The sequence below is a fragment of the Oncorhynchus keta genome, chromosome 35, assembly GCF_023373465.1.
Source record: "Oncorhynchus keta strain PuntledgeMale-10-30-2019 chromosome 35, Oket_V2, whole genome shotgun sequence".
In the NCBI taxonomy this organism is placed as follows: Eukaryota; Metazoa; Chordata; class Actinopteri; order Salmoniformes; family Salmonidae; genus Oncorhynchus; species Oncorhynchus keta.
The window spans coordinates 82,304,457-82,316,956 of record NC_068455.1 but is presented as its reverse complement, the minus strand read 5'-3'; the positions used below and the strand labels follow the sequence as shown (position 1 = coordinate 82,316,956).

The 12,500-nt window shown below is 33.2% G+C and overlaps 1 protein-coding gene across 24 annotated transcripts in view; it reads left to right on the top strand.

Moving 5' to 3' along the window:
• The window catches only part of LOC118380652 (GRB2-associated-binding protein 1-like), a 98,231-nt gene that overhangs the window by 19,700 nt on the left and 66,031 nt on the right, over positions 1–12,500 (top strand). The window lies entirely within an intron of this gene.

Genomic DNA, 12,500 nt, shown 5'->3' with positions numbered 1-12,500 from the left:
CAGGTGATAAACAGGTGATAAACAGGTGATAAACAGGTAATAAACAGGTAATAAACAGGTGATAAACAGGTGATAAACAGGTAATAAACAGGTAATAAACAGGTAATAAACAGGTAATAAACAGGTAATAAACAGGTGATAAACAGGTAATAAACAGGTAATAAACAGGTAATAAACAGGTGATAAACAGGTAATAAACAGGTAATAAACAGGTAATAAACAGGTAATAAACAGGTAATAAACAGGTAATAAACAGGTGATAAACAGGTGATAAACAGGTGATAAACAGGTGATAAACAGGTAATAAACAGGTAATAAACAGGTAATAAACAGGTAATAAACAGGTAATAAACAGGTGATAAACAGGTAATAAACAGGTAATAAACAGGTAATAAACAGGTAATAAACAGGTGATAAACAGGTGATAAACAGGTGATAAACAGGTAATAAACAGGTGATAAACAGGTAATAAACAGGTAATAAACAGGTAATAAACAGGTGATAAACAGGTGATAAACAGGTGATAAACAGGTGATAAACAGGTAATAAACAGGTAATAAACAGGTGATAAACAGGTAATAAACAGGTAATAAACAGGTAATAAACAGGTAATAAACAGGTAATAAACAGGTGATAAACAGGTGATAAACAGGTGATAAACAGGTAATAAACAGGTGATAAACAGGTGATAAACAGGTGATAAACAGGTAATAAACAGGTAATAAACAGGTAATAAACAGGTGATAAACAGGTAATAAACAGGTAATAAACAGGTAATAAACAGGTAATAAACAGGTAATAAACAGGTAATAAACAGGTAATAAACAGGTAATAAACAGGTAATAAACAGGTAATAAAACAGGTAATAAACAGGTGATAAACAGGTATAAACAGGTAATAAACAGGTAATAAACAGGTAATAAACAGGTGATAAACAGGTGATAAACAGGTAATAAACAGGTAATAAACAGGTAATAAACAGGTGATAAACAGGTGATAAACAGGTGATAAACAGGTGATAAACAGGTAATAAACAGGTAATAAACAGGTAATAAACAGGTGATAAACAGGTAATAAACAGGTAATAAACAGGTAATAAACAGGTAATAAACAGGTGATAAACAGGTGATAAACAGGTGATAAACAGGTGATAAACAGGTAATAAACAGGTAATAAACAGGTAATAAACAGGTAATAAACAGGTGATAAACAGGTAATAAACAGGTAATAAACAGGTAATAAACAGGTGATAAACAGGTGATAAACAGGTGATAAACAGGTGATAAACAGGTAATAAACAGGTAATAAACAGGTGATAAACAGGTAATAAACAGGTAATAAACAGGTAATAAACAGGTAATAAACAGGTAATAAACAGGTGATAAACAGGTGATAAACAGGTAATAAACAGGTGATAAACAGGTGATAAACAGGTGATAAACAGGTAATAAACAGGTGATAAACAGGTAATAAACAGGTGATAAACAGGTAATAAACAGGTGATAAACAGGTAATAAACAGGTAATAAACAGGTAATAAACAGGTGATAAACAGGTAATAAACAGGTAATAAACAGGTAATAAACAGGTAATAAACAGGTAATAAACAGGTGATAAACAGGTAATAAACAGGTAATAAACAGGTGATAAACAGGTGATAAACAGGTAATAAACAGGTGATAAACAGGTAATAAACAGGTGATAAACAGGTAATAAACAGGTAATAAACAGGTGATAAACAGGTAATAAACAGGTAATAAACAGGTAATAAACAGGTGATAAACAGGTGATAAACAGGTAATAAACAGGTAATAAACAGGTGATAAACAGGTAATAAACAGGTAATAAACAGGTGATAAACAGGTAATAAACAGGTGATAAACAGGTAATAAACAGGTGATAAACAGGTAATAAACAGGTAATAAACAGGTGATAAACAGGTAATAAACAGGTGATAAACAGGTAATAAACAGGTAATAAACAGGTAATAAACAGGTGATAAACAGGTGATAAACAGGTGATAAACAGGTAATAAACAGGTGATAAACAGGTGATAAACAGGTAATAAACAGGTAATAAACAGGTAATAAACAGGTGATAAACAGGTGATAAACAGGTAATAAACAGGTGATAAACAGGTGATAAACAGGTGATAAACAGGTGATAAACAGGTAATAAACAGGTGATAAACAGGTGATAAACAGGTAATAAACAGGTAATAAACAGGTAATAAACAGGTGATAAACAGGTGATAAACAGGTGATAAACAGGTGATAAACAGGTAATAAACAGGTGATAAACAGGTGATAAACAGGTAATAAACAGGTAATAAACAGGTGATAAACAGGTGATAAACAGGTAATAAACAGGTAATAAACAGGTGATAAACAGGTAATAAACAGGTGATAAACAGGTGATAAACAGGTAATAAACAGGTGATAAACAGGTAATAAACAGGTAATAAACAGGTAATAAACAGGTAATAAACAGGTGATAAACAGGTGATAAACAGGTAATAAACAGGTAATAAACAGGTAATAAACAGGTAATAAACAGGTAATAAACAGGTAATAAACAGGTAATAAACAGGTGATAAACAGGTAATAAACAGGTAATAAACAGGTAATAAACAGGTAATAAACAGGTAATAAACAGGTGATAAACAGGTAATAAACAGGTAATAAACAGGTGATAAACAGGTGATAAACAGGTGATAAACAGGTGATAAACAGGTAATAAACAGGTGATAAACAGGTAATAAACAGGTAATAAACAGGTAATAAACAGGTGATAACAGGTAAAAACAGGTAATAAACAGGTAATAAACAGGTAATAAACAGGTGATAAACAGGTGATAAACAGGTGATAAACAGGTGATAAACAGGTAATAAACAGGTGATAAACAGGTGATAAACAGGTAATAAACAGGTGATAAACAGGTAATAAACAGGTAATAAACAGGTAATAAACAGGTAATAAACAGGTAATAAACAGGTGATAAACAGGTAATAAACAGGTGATAAACAGGTAATAAACAGGTGATAAACAGGTAATAAACAGGTGATAAACAGGTGATAAACAGGTAATAAACAGGTGATAAACAGGTGATAAACAGGTAATAAACAGGTAATAAACAGGTGATAAACAGGTGATAAACAGGTGATAAACAGGTAATAAACAGGTGATAAACAGGTAATAAACAGGTAATAAACAGGTAATAAACAGGTAATAAACAGGTAATAAACAGGTGATAAACAGGTAATAAACAGGTAATAAACAGGTAATAAACAGGTGATAAACAGGTAATAAACAGGTAATAAACAGGTAATAAACAGGTAATAAACAGGTAATAAACAGGTAATAAACAGGTAATAAACAGGTAATAAACAGGTAATAAACAGGTGATAAACAGGTGATAAACAGGTGATAAACAGGTGATAAACAGGTGATAAACAGGTAATAAACAGGTGATAAACAGGTAATAAACAGGTAATAAACAGGTGATAAAACAGGTAATAAACAGGTGATAAACAGGTGATAAACAGGTAATAAACAGGTAATAAACAGGTGATAAACAGGTGATAAACAGGTAATAAACAGGTGATAAACAGGTGATAAACAGGTGATAAACAGGTAATAAACAGGTGATAAACAGGTGATAAACAGGTAATAAACAGGTGATAAACAGGTGATAAACAGGTGATAAACAGGTAATAAACAGGTGATAAACAGGTAATAAACAGGTAATAAACAGGTAATAAACAGGTAATAAACAGGTGATAAACAGGTAATAAACAGGTGATAAACAGGTGATAAACAGGTAATAAACAGGTAATAAACAGGTGATAAACAGGTGATAAACAGGTGATAAACAGGTGATAAACAGGTAATAAACAGGTGATAAACAGGTAATAAACAGGTAATAAACAGGTAATAAACAGGTAATAAACAGGTGATAAACAGGTGATAAACAGGTAATAAACAGGTAATAAACAGGTGATAAACAGGTGATAAACAGGTAATAAACAGGTGATAAACAGGTGATAAACAGGTAATAAACAGGTGATAAACAGGTAATAAACAGGTAATAAACAGGTAATAAACAGGTAATAAACAGGTGATAAACAGGTGATAAACAGGTAATAAACAGGTGATAAACAGGTGATAAACAGGTAATAAACAGGTGATAAACAGGTAATAAACAGGTAATAAACAGGTGATAAACAGGTAATAAACAGGTGATAAACAGGTGATAAACAGGTAATAAACAGGTAATAAACAGGTGATAAACAGGTGATAAACAGGTAATAAACAGGTAATAAACAGGTGATAAACAGGTGATAAACAGGTAATAAACAGGTGATAAACAGGTGATAAACAGGTAATAAACAGGTGATAAACAGGTGATAAACAGGTAATAAACAGGTAATAAACAGGTAATAAACAGGTAATAAACAGGTGATAAACAGGTAATAAACAGGTAATAAACAGGTGATAAACAGGTAATAAACAGGTGATAAACAGGTGATAAACAGGTAATAAACAGGTAATAAACAGGTGATAAACAGGTGATAAACAGGTGATAAACAGGTGATAAACAGGTAATAAACAGGTGATAAACAGGTAATAAACAGGTAATAAACAGGTAATAAACAGGTAATAAACAGGTAATAAACAGGTGATAAACAGGTAATAAACAGGTAATAAACAGGTAATAAACAGGTGATAAACAGGTGATAAACAGGTAATAAACAGGTAATAAACAGGTGATAAACAGGTGATAAACAGGTAATAAACAGGTAATAAACAGGTAATAAACAGGTAATAAACAGGTGATAAACAGGTGATAAACAGGTAATAAACAGGTAATAAACAGGTGATAAACAGGTAATAAACAGGTAATAAACAGGTAATAAACAGGTAATAAACAGGTGATAAACAGGTGATAAACAGGTGATAAACAGGTAATAAACAGGTGATAAACAGGTGATAAACAGGTAATAAACAGGTGATAAACAGGTAATAAACAGGTGATAAACAGGTGATAACAGGTAATAAACAGGTAATAAACAGGTAATAAACAGGTGATAAACAGGTGATAAACAGGTAATAAACAGGTAATAAACAGGTAATAAACAGGTAATAAACAGGTAATAAACAGGTAATAAACAGGTAATAAACAGGTGATAAACAGGTAATAAACAGGTAATAAACAGGTGATAAACAGGTAATAAACAGGTAATAAACAGGTAATAAACAGGTAATAAACAGGTAATAAACAGGTAATAAACAGGTAATAAACAGGTAATAAACAGGTAATAAACAGGTAATAAACAGGTAATAAACAGGTAATAAACAGGTGATAAACAGGTAATAAACAGGTGATAAACAGGTAATAAACAGGTAATAAACAGGTGATAAACAGGTAATAAACAGGTGATAAACAGGTAATAAACAGGTAATAAACAGGTAATAAACAGGTAATAAACAGGTGATAAACAGGTAATAAACAGGTGATAAACAGGTGATAAACAGGTAATAAACAGGTGATAAACAGGTAATAAACAGGTAATAAACAGGTAATAAACAGGTAATAAACAGGTGATAAACAGGTGATAAACAGGTAATAAACAGGTGATAAACAGGTAATAAACAGGTAATAAACAGGTGATAAACAGGTGATAAACAGGTGATAAACAGGTAATAAACAGGTGATAAACAGGTGATAAACAGGTAATAAACAGGTAATAAACAGGTGATAAACAGGTAATAAACAGGTGATAAACAGGTAATAAACAGGTAATAAACAGGTGATAAACAGGTAATAAACAGGTAATAAACAGGTAATAAACAGGTAATAAACAGGTGATAAACAGGTGATAAACAGGTGATAAACAGGTGATAAACAGGTAATAAACAGGTGATAAACAGGTGATAAACAGGTAATAAACAGGTGATAAACAGGTAATAAACAGGTGATAAACAGGTGATAAACAGGTGATAAACAGGTAATAAACAGGTAATAAACAGGTAATAAACAGGTGATAAACAGGTAATAAACAGGTAATAAACAGGTAATAAACAGGTAATAAACAGGTGATAAACAGGTGATAAACAGGTAATAAACAGGTAATAAACAGGTGATAAACAGGTAATAAACAGGTAATAAACAGGTGATAAACAGGTAATAAACAGGTAATAAACAGGTAATAAACAGGTAATAAACAGGTGATAAACAGGTAATAAACAGGTGATAAACAGGTGATAAACAGGTAATAAACAGGTAATAAACAGGTAATAAACAGGTGATAAACAGGTAATAAACAGGTGATAAACAGGTGATAAACAGGTGATAAACAGGTGATAAACAGGTGATAAACAGGTAATAAACAGGTAATAAACAGGTAATAAACAGGTAATAAACAGGTAATAAACAGGTGATAAACAGGTGATAAACAGGTAATAAACAGGTAATAAACAGGTAATAAACAGGTAATAAACAGGTGATAAACAGGTAATAAACAGGTGATAAACAGGTGATAAACAGGTAATAAACAGGTAATAAACAGGTAATAAACAGGTGATAAACAGGTGATAAACAGGTAATAAACAGGTAATAAACAGGTAATAAACAGGTAATAAACAGGTAATAAACAGGTGATAAACAGGTGATAAACAGGTGATAAACAGGTAATAAACAGGTAATAAACAGGTGATAAACAGGTGATAAACAGGTGATAAACAGGTAATAAACAGGTAATAAACAGGTGATAAACAGGTAATAAACAGGTAATAAACAGGTGATAAACAGGTGATAAACAGGTGATAAACAGGTAATAAACAGGTGATAAACAGGTAATAAACAGGTAATAAACAGGTGATAAACAGGTGATAAACAGGTGATAAACAGGTAATAAACAGGTAATAAACAGGTGATAAACAGGTAATAAACAGGTGATAAACAGGTAATAAACAGGTGATAAACAGGTAATAAACAGGTGATAAACAGGTGATAAACAGGTGATAAACAGGTGATAAACAGGTGATAAACAGGTGATAAACAGGTAATAAACAGGTGATAACAGGTGATAAACAGGTAATAAACAGGTGATAAACAGGTAATAAACAGGTGATAAACAGGTGATAAACAGGTAATAAACAGGTGATAAACAGGTGATAAACAGGTGATAACAGGTGATAAACAGGTAATAAACAGGTGATAAACAGGTAATAAACAGGTGATAAACAGGTAATAAACAGGTGATAAACAGGTGATAAACAGGTGATAACAGGTGATAATCAGGTGATGAACAGGTGATAAACAGGTAATAAACAGGTGATAACAGGTGATAATCAGGTGATGAACAGGTGATAAACAGGTGATAAACAGGTAATAAATAGGTAATAAACAGGTAATAAACAGGTAATAAACAGGTAATAAACAGGTAATAAACAGGTAATAAACAGGTAATAAACAGGTGATAACCTGGTGATAACTAGTAGTGGTAGAATACAGTAGTAGCATAGTAATAACTGGGGGTAGAATACAGTAGTAGCATAATAATAACTAGTAGTGGTAGAATACAGTAGTAGGATAGTAATAACTGGGGGTAGAATACAGTAGTAGCATAGTAATAACTGGGGGTAGAATACAGTAGTAGCATAGTAATAACTAGTAGTGGTAGAATACAGTAGTAGCATAGTAATAACTGGGGGTAGAATACAGTAGTAGCATAGTAATAACTAGTAGTGGTAGAATAACTGGGGGTAGAATACAGTAGTAATAACTGGGGGTAGAATACAGTAGTAATAACTGGGGGTAGAATACAGTAGTAATAACTGGGGGTAGAATACAGTAGTAGCATTGTAATAACTGGGGGTAGAATACAGTAGTAATAACTGGGGGTAGAATACAGTAGTAATAACTGGAGATAGAATACAGTAGTAGCATAGTAATAACTGGGGTAGAATACAGTAGTAGCATAGCAATAACTAGTAGTGGTAGAATACAGTAGTAGCATAGTAATAACTGGGGATAGAATACAGTAGTAGCATAGTAATAACTGGGGGTAGAATACAGTAGTAGCATAGTAAAAACTAGTAGTGGTAGAATACAGTAGTAGCATAGTAATAACTGGGGGTAGAATACAGTAGTAGCATAGTAATAACTAGTAGTGGTAGAATACAGTAGTAGCATAGTAATAACTGGGGGTAGAATACAGTAGTTGCATAGTAATAACTGGGGGTAGAATACAGTAGTAGCATAGTAATAACTAGTAGTGGTAGAATACAGTAGTAGCATAGTAATAACTAGTAGTGGTAGAATACAGTAGTAGCATAGTAATAACTGGGGGTAGAATACAGTAGTAATAACTGGGGTAGAATACAGTAGTAGCATAGTAATAACTGGGGGGTAGAATACAGTAGTAATAACTGGGGTAGAATACAGTAGTAGCATAGTAAGAACTGGGGGGTAGAATACAGTAGTAGCATAGTAATAACTAGTAGTGGTAGAATACAGTAGTAGCGTAGTAATAACTAGTAGTGGTAGAATACAGTAGTAGCATAGTAATAACTGGGGGTAGAATACAGTAGTAGCATAGTAATAACTAGTAGTGGTAGAATACAGTAGTAGCATAGTAATAACTAGTAGTGGTAGAATACAGTAGTAGCATAGTAATAACTAGTAGTGGTAGAATACAGTAGTAGCATAGTAATAACTAGTAGTGGTAGAATACAGTAGTAGCATAGTAATAACTGGGGGTAGAATACAGTAGTAGCATTGTAATAACTGGGGGTAGAATACAGTAGTAGCATAGTAATAACTAGTAGTGGTAGAATACAGTAGTAGCATAGTAATAACTAGTAGTGGTAGAATACAGTAGTAGCATAGTAATAACTGGGGGTAGAATACAGTAGTAGCATAGTAATAACTAGTAGTGGTAGAATAGTAATAACTGGGGGTAGAATACAGTTGTAGCATAGTAATAACTAGTAGTGGTAGAATACAGTAGTAGCATAGTAATAACTGGGGGTAGAATACAGTAGTAGCATAGTAATAACTGGGGGTAGAATACAGTAGTAGCATAGTAATAACTGGGGGTAGAATACAGTAGTAATAACTGGGGTAGAATACAGTAGTAGCATAGTAATAACTAGTAGTGGTACAGTAGTAGCATAGTAATAACTGGGGGTAGAATACAGTAGTAGCATAGTAATAACTAGTAGGGGTAGAATACAGTAGTAGCATAGTAATAACTGGGGGTAGAATACAGTAGTAGCATAGTAATAACTAGTAGTGGTAGAATACAGTAGTAGCATACTAATAACTGGGGGTAGAATACAGTAGTAGGATAGTAGTAACTGGGGTAGAATACAGTAGTAGCATAGTAATAACTGGGGGTAGAATACAGTAGTAATAACTGGGGGTAGAATACAGTAGTATCATAGTAATAACTGGGGGTAGAATACAGTAGTAGCATAGTAATAACTGGGGGTAGAATACAGTAGTAGCATAGTAATAACTAGTAGGGGTAGAATACAGTAGTAGCATAGTAATAACTGGGGGTAGAATACAGTAGTAGCATAGTAATAACTAGTAGGGGTAGAATACAGTAGTAGCATAGTAATAACTGGGGGTAGAATACAGTAGTAGGGTAGTAGTAACTGGGGTAGAATACAGTAGTAGCATAGTAATAACTGGGGGTAGAATACAGTAGTAGCATAGTAATAACTGGGGGTAGAATACAGTAGTAGCATAGTAATAACTAGTAGTGGTAGAATACAGTAGTAGCATAGTAATAACTAGTAGTGGTAGAATACAGTAGTAGCATAGTAATAACTAGTAGTGGTAGAATACAGTAGTAGCAGTGTAATAACTGGGGGTAGAATACAGTAGTAGCATAGTAATAACTAGTAGTGGTAGAATACAGTCGTAGCATAGTAATAACTAGTAGTGGTAGAATACAGTAGTAGCATAGTAATAACTAGTAGTGGTAGAATAACTGGGGGTAGAATACAGTAGTAGCATAGTAATAACTGGGGGTAGAATACAGTAGTAGCATAGTAATAACTGGGGGTAGAATACAGTAGTAGCATAGTAATAACTGGGAGTAGAATACAGTAGTAGCATAGTAATAACTAGTAGTGGTAGAATAACTGGGGATAGAATACAGTAGTAATAACTGGGGGTAGAATACAGTAGTAGCTTAGTAATAACTAGTAGTGGTAGAATACAGTAGTAGCATAGTAATAACTAGTAGTGGTAGAATAACTGGGGATAGAATACAGTAGTAATAACTGGGGGTAGAATACAGTTGTAATAACTGGGGGTAGAATACAGTAGTAATAACTGGGGATAGAATACAGTAGTAATAACTGGGGGTAGAATACAGTAGCAGCATAGTAATAACTAGTAGTGGTAGAATACAGTAGTAGCATAGTAATAACTGGGGGTATAATACAGTAGTAGCATAGTAATAACTAGTAGTGTTAGAATACAGTAGTAGCATAGTAATAACTAGGGGTAGAATACAGTTGTAGCATAGTAATAACTAGTAGTGGTAGAATACAGTAGTAGCATAGTAATAACTAGTAGTGGTAGAATAACTGGGGATAGAATACAGTAGTAATAACTGGGGATAGAATACAGTAGTAATAACTGGGGGTAGAATACAGTAGTAGCATAGTAATAACTGGGGGTAGAATACAGTAGTAGCATAGTAATAACTAGTAGTGGTAGAATAACTGGGGATAGAATACAGTAGTAATAACTGGGGGTAGAATACAGTAGTAGCATAGTAATAACTAGTAGTGGTAGAATACAGTAGTAGCATAGTAATAACTGGGGGTAGAATACAGTTGTAGCATAGTAATAACTACTAGTGGTAGAATACAGTAGTAGCATTGTAATAACTAGTAGTGGTAGAATACAGTAGTAGCATAGTAATAACTGGGGGTAGAATACAGTAGTAGCATAGTAATAACTGGGGATAGAATACAGTAGTAGCATAGTAATAACTGGGGATAGAATACAGTAGTAATAACTGGGGGTAGAATACAGTAGTAGCATAGTAATAACTAGTAGTGGTAGAATACAGTAGTAGCATTGTAATAACTAGTAGTGGTAGAATACAGTAGTAGCATAGTAATAACTGGGGGTAGAATACAGTAGTAGCATAGTAATAACTGGGGATAGAATACAGTAGTAGCATAGTAATAACTGGGGATAGAATACAGTAGTAATAACTGGGGGTAGAATACAGTAGTAGCATAGTAATAACTAGTAGTGGTAGAATACAGTAGTAGCATAGTAATAACTAGTAGTGGTAGAATAACTGGGGATAGAATACAGTAGTAATAACTGGGGGTAGAATACAGTAGTAGCATAGTAATAACTAGTAGTGGTAGAATACAGTAGTAGCATAGTAATAACTGGGGGGTATAATACAGTAGTAGCATAGTAATAACTGGGGGTAGAATACAGTAGTAGCATAATAATAACTGGGGGTAGAATACAGTAGTAGCATAGTAATAACTAGTAGTGGTAGAATACAGTAGTAGCATAGAAATAACTGGGGGTAGAATACAGTAGTAGCATAGTAATAACTAGTAGTGGTAGAATACAGTAGTAGCATAGTAATAACTGGGGGTAGAATACAGTAGTAGCATAGTAATAACTAGTAGTGGTAGAATACAGTAGTAGGATAGTAATAACTGGGGGTAGAATACAGTAGTATCATAGTAATAACTGGGGGTAGAATACAGTAGTAGCATAGTAATAACTAGTAGTGGTAGAATACAGTAGTAGGATAGTAATAACTGGGGGTAGAATACAGTAGTAGCATAGTAATAACTGGGGGTAGAATACAGTAGTAGCATAGTAATAACAAGTAGTGGTAGAATACAGTAGTATCATAGTAATAACTGGGGGTAGAATACAGTAGTATCATAGTAATAACTGGGGGTAGAATACAGTAGTAGCATAGTAATAACTAGTAGTGGTAGAATACAGTAGTAGCATAGTAATAACTGGGGGTAGAATACAGTAGTAGCATAGTAATAACTGGGGGTAGAATACAGTAGTAGCATAGTAATAACTGGGGGTAGAATACAGTAGTAGCATAGTAATAACTAGTAGGGGTAGAATACAGTAGTAGCATACTAATAACTAGTAGTGGTAGAATACAGTAGTAGCATAGTAATAACTGGGGGTAGAATACAGTAGTAGCATAGTAATAACTAGTAGTGGTAGAATACAGTAGTATCATAGTAATAACTGGGGGTAGAATACAGTAGAATGAATACGAATAGTCTCTAAGGTCCAGATGAATAGCAGGTCTGAGCAGGTAAACAGCTAGGTTTCCAATGGTCTGATGGCCTGTTGGTAGAAGTCCCGATACCATTTGCCAGATGGTAACAGAGTAAACAGTCTGTGGCTCGGCTAAATATTAAAATGTGTTTTAACTCAAGAGTCCTTGACAGTCTTCCAGGCCTTCCTCA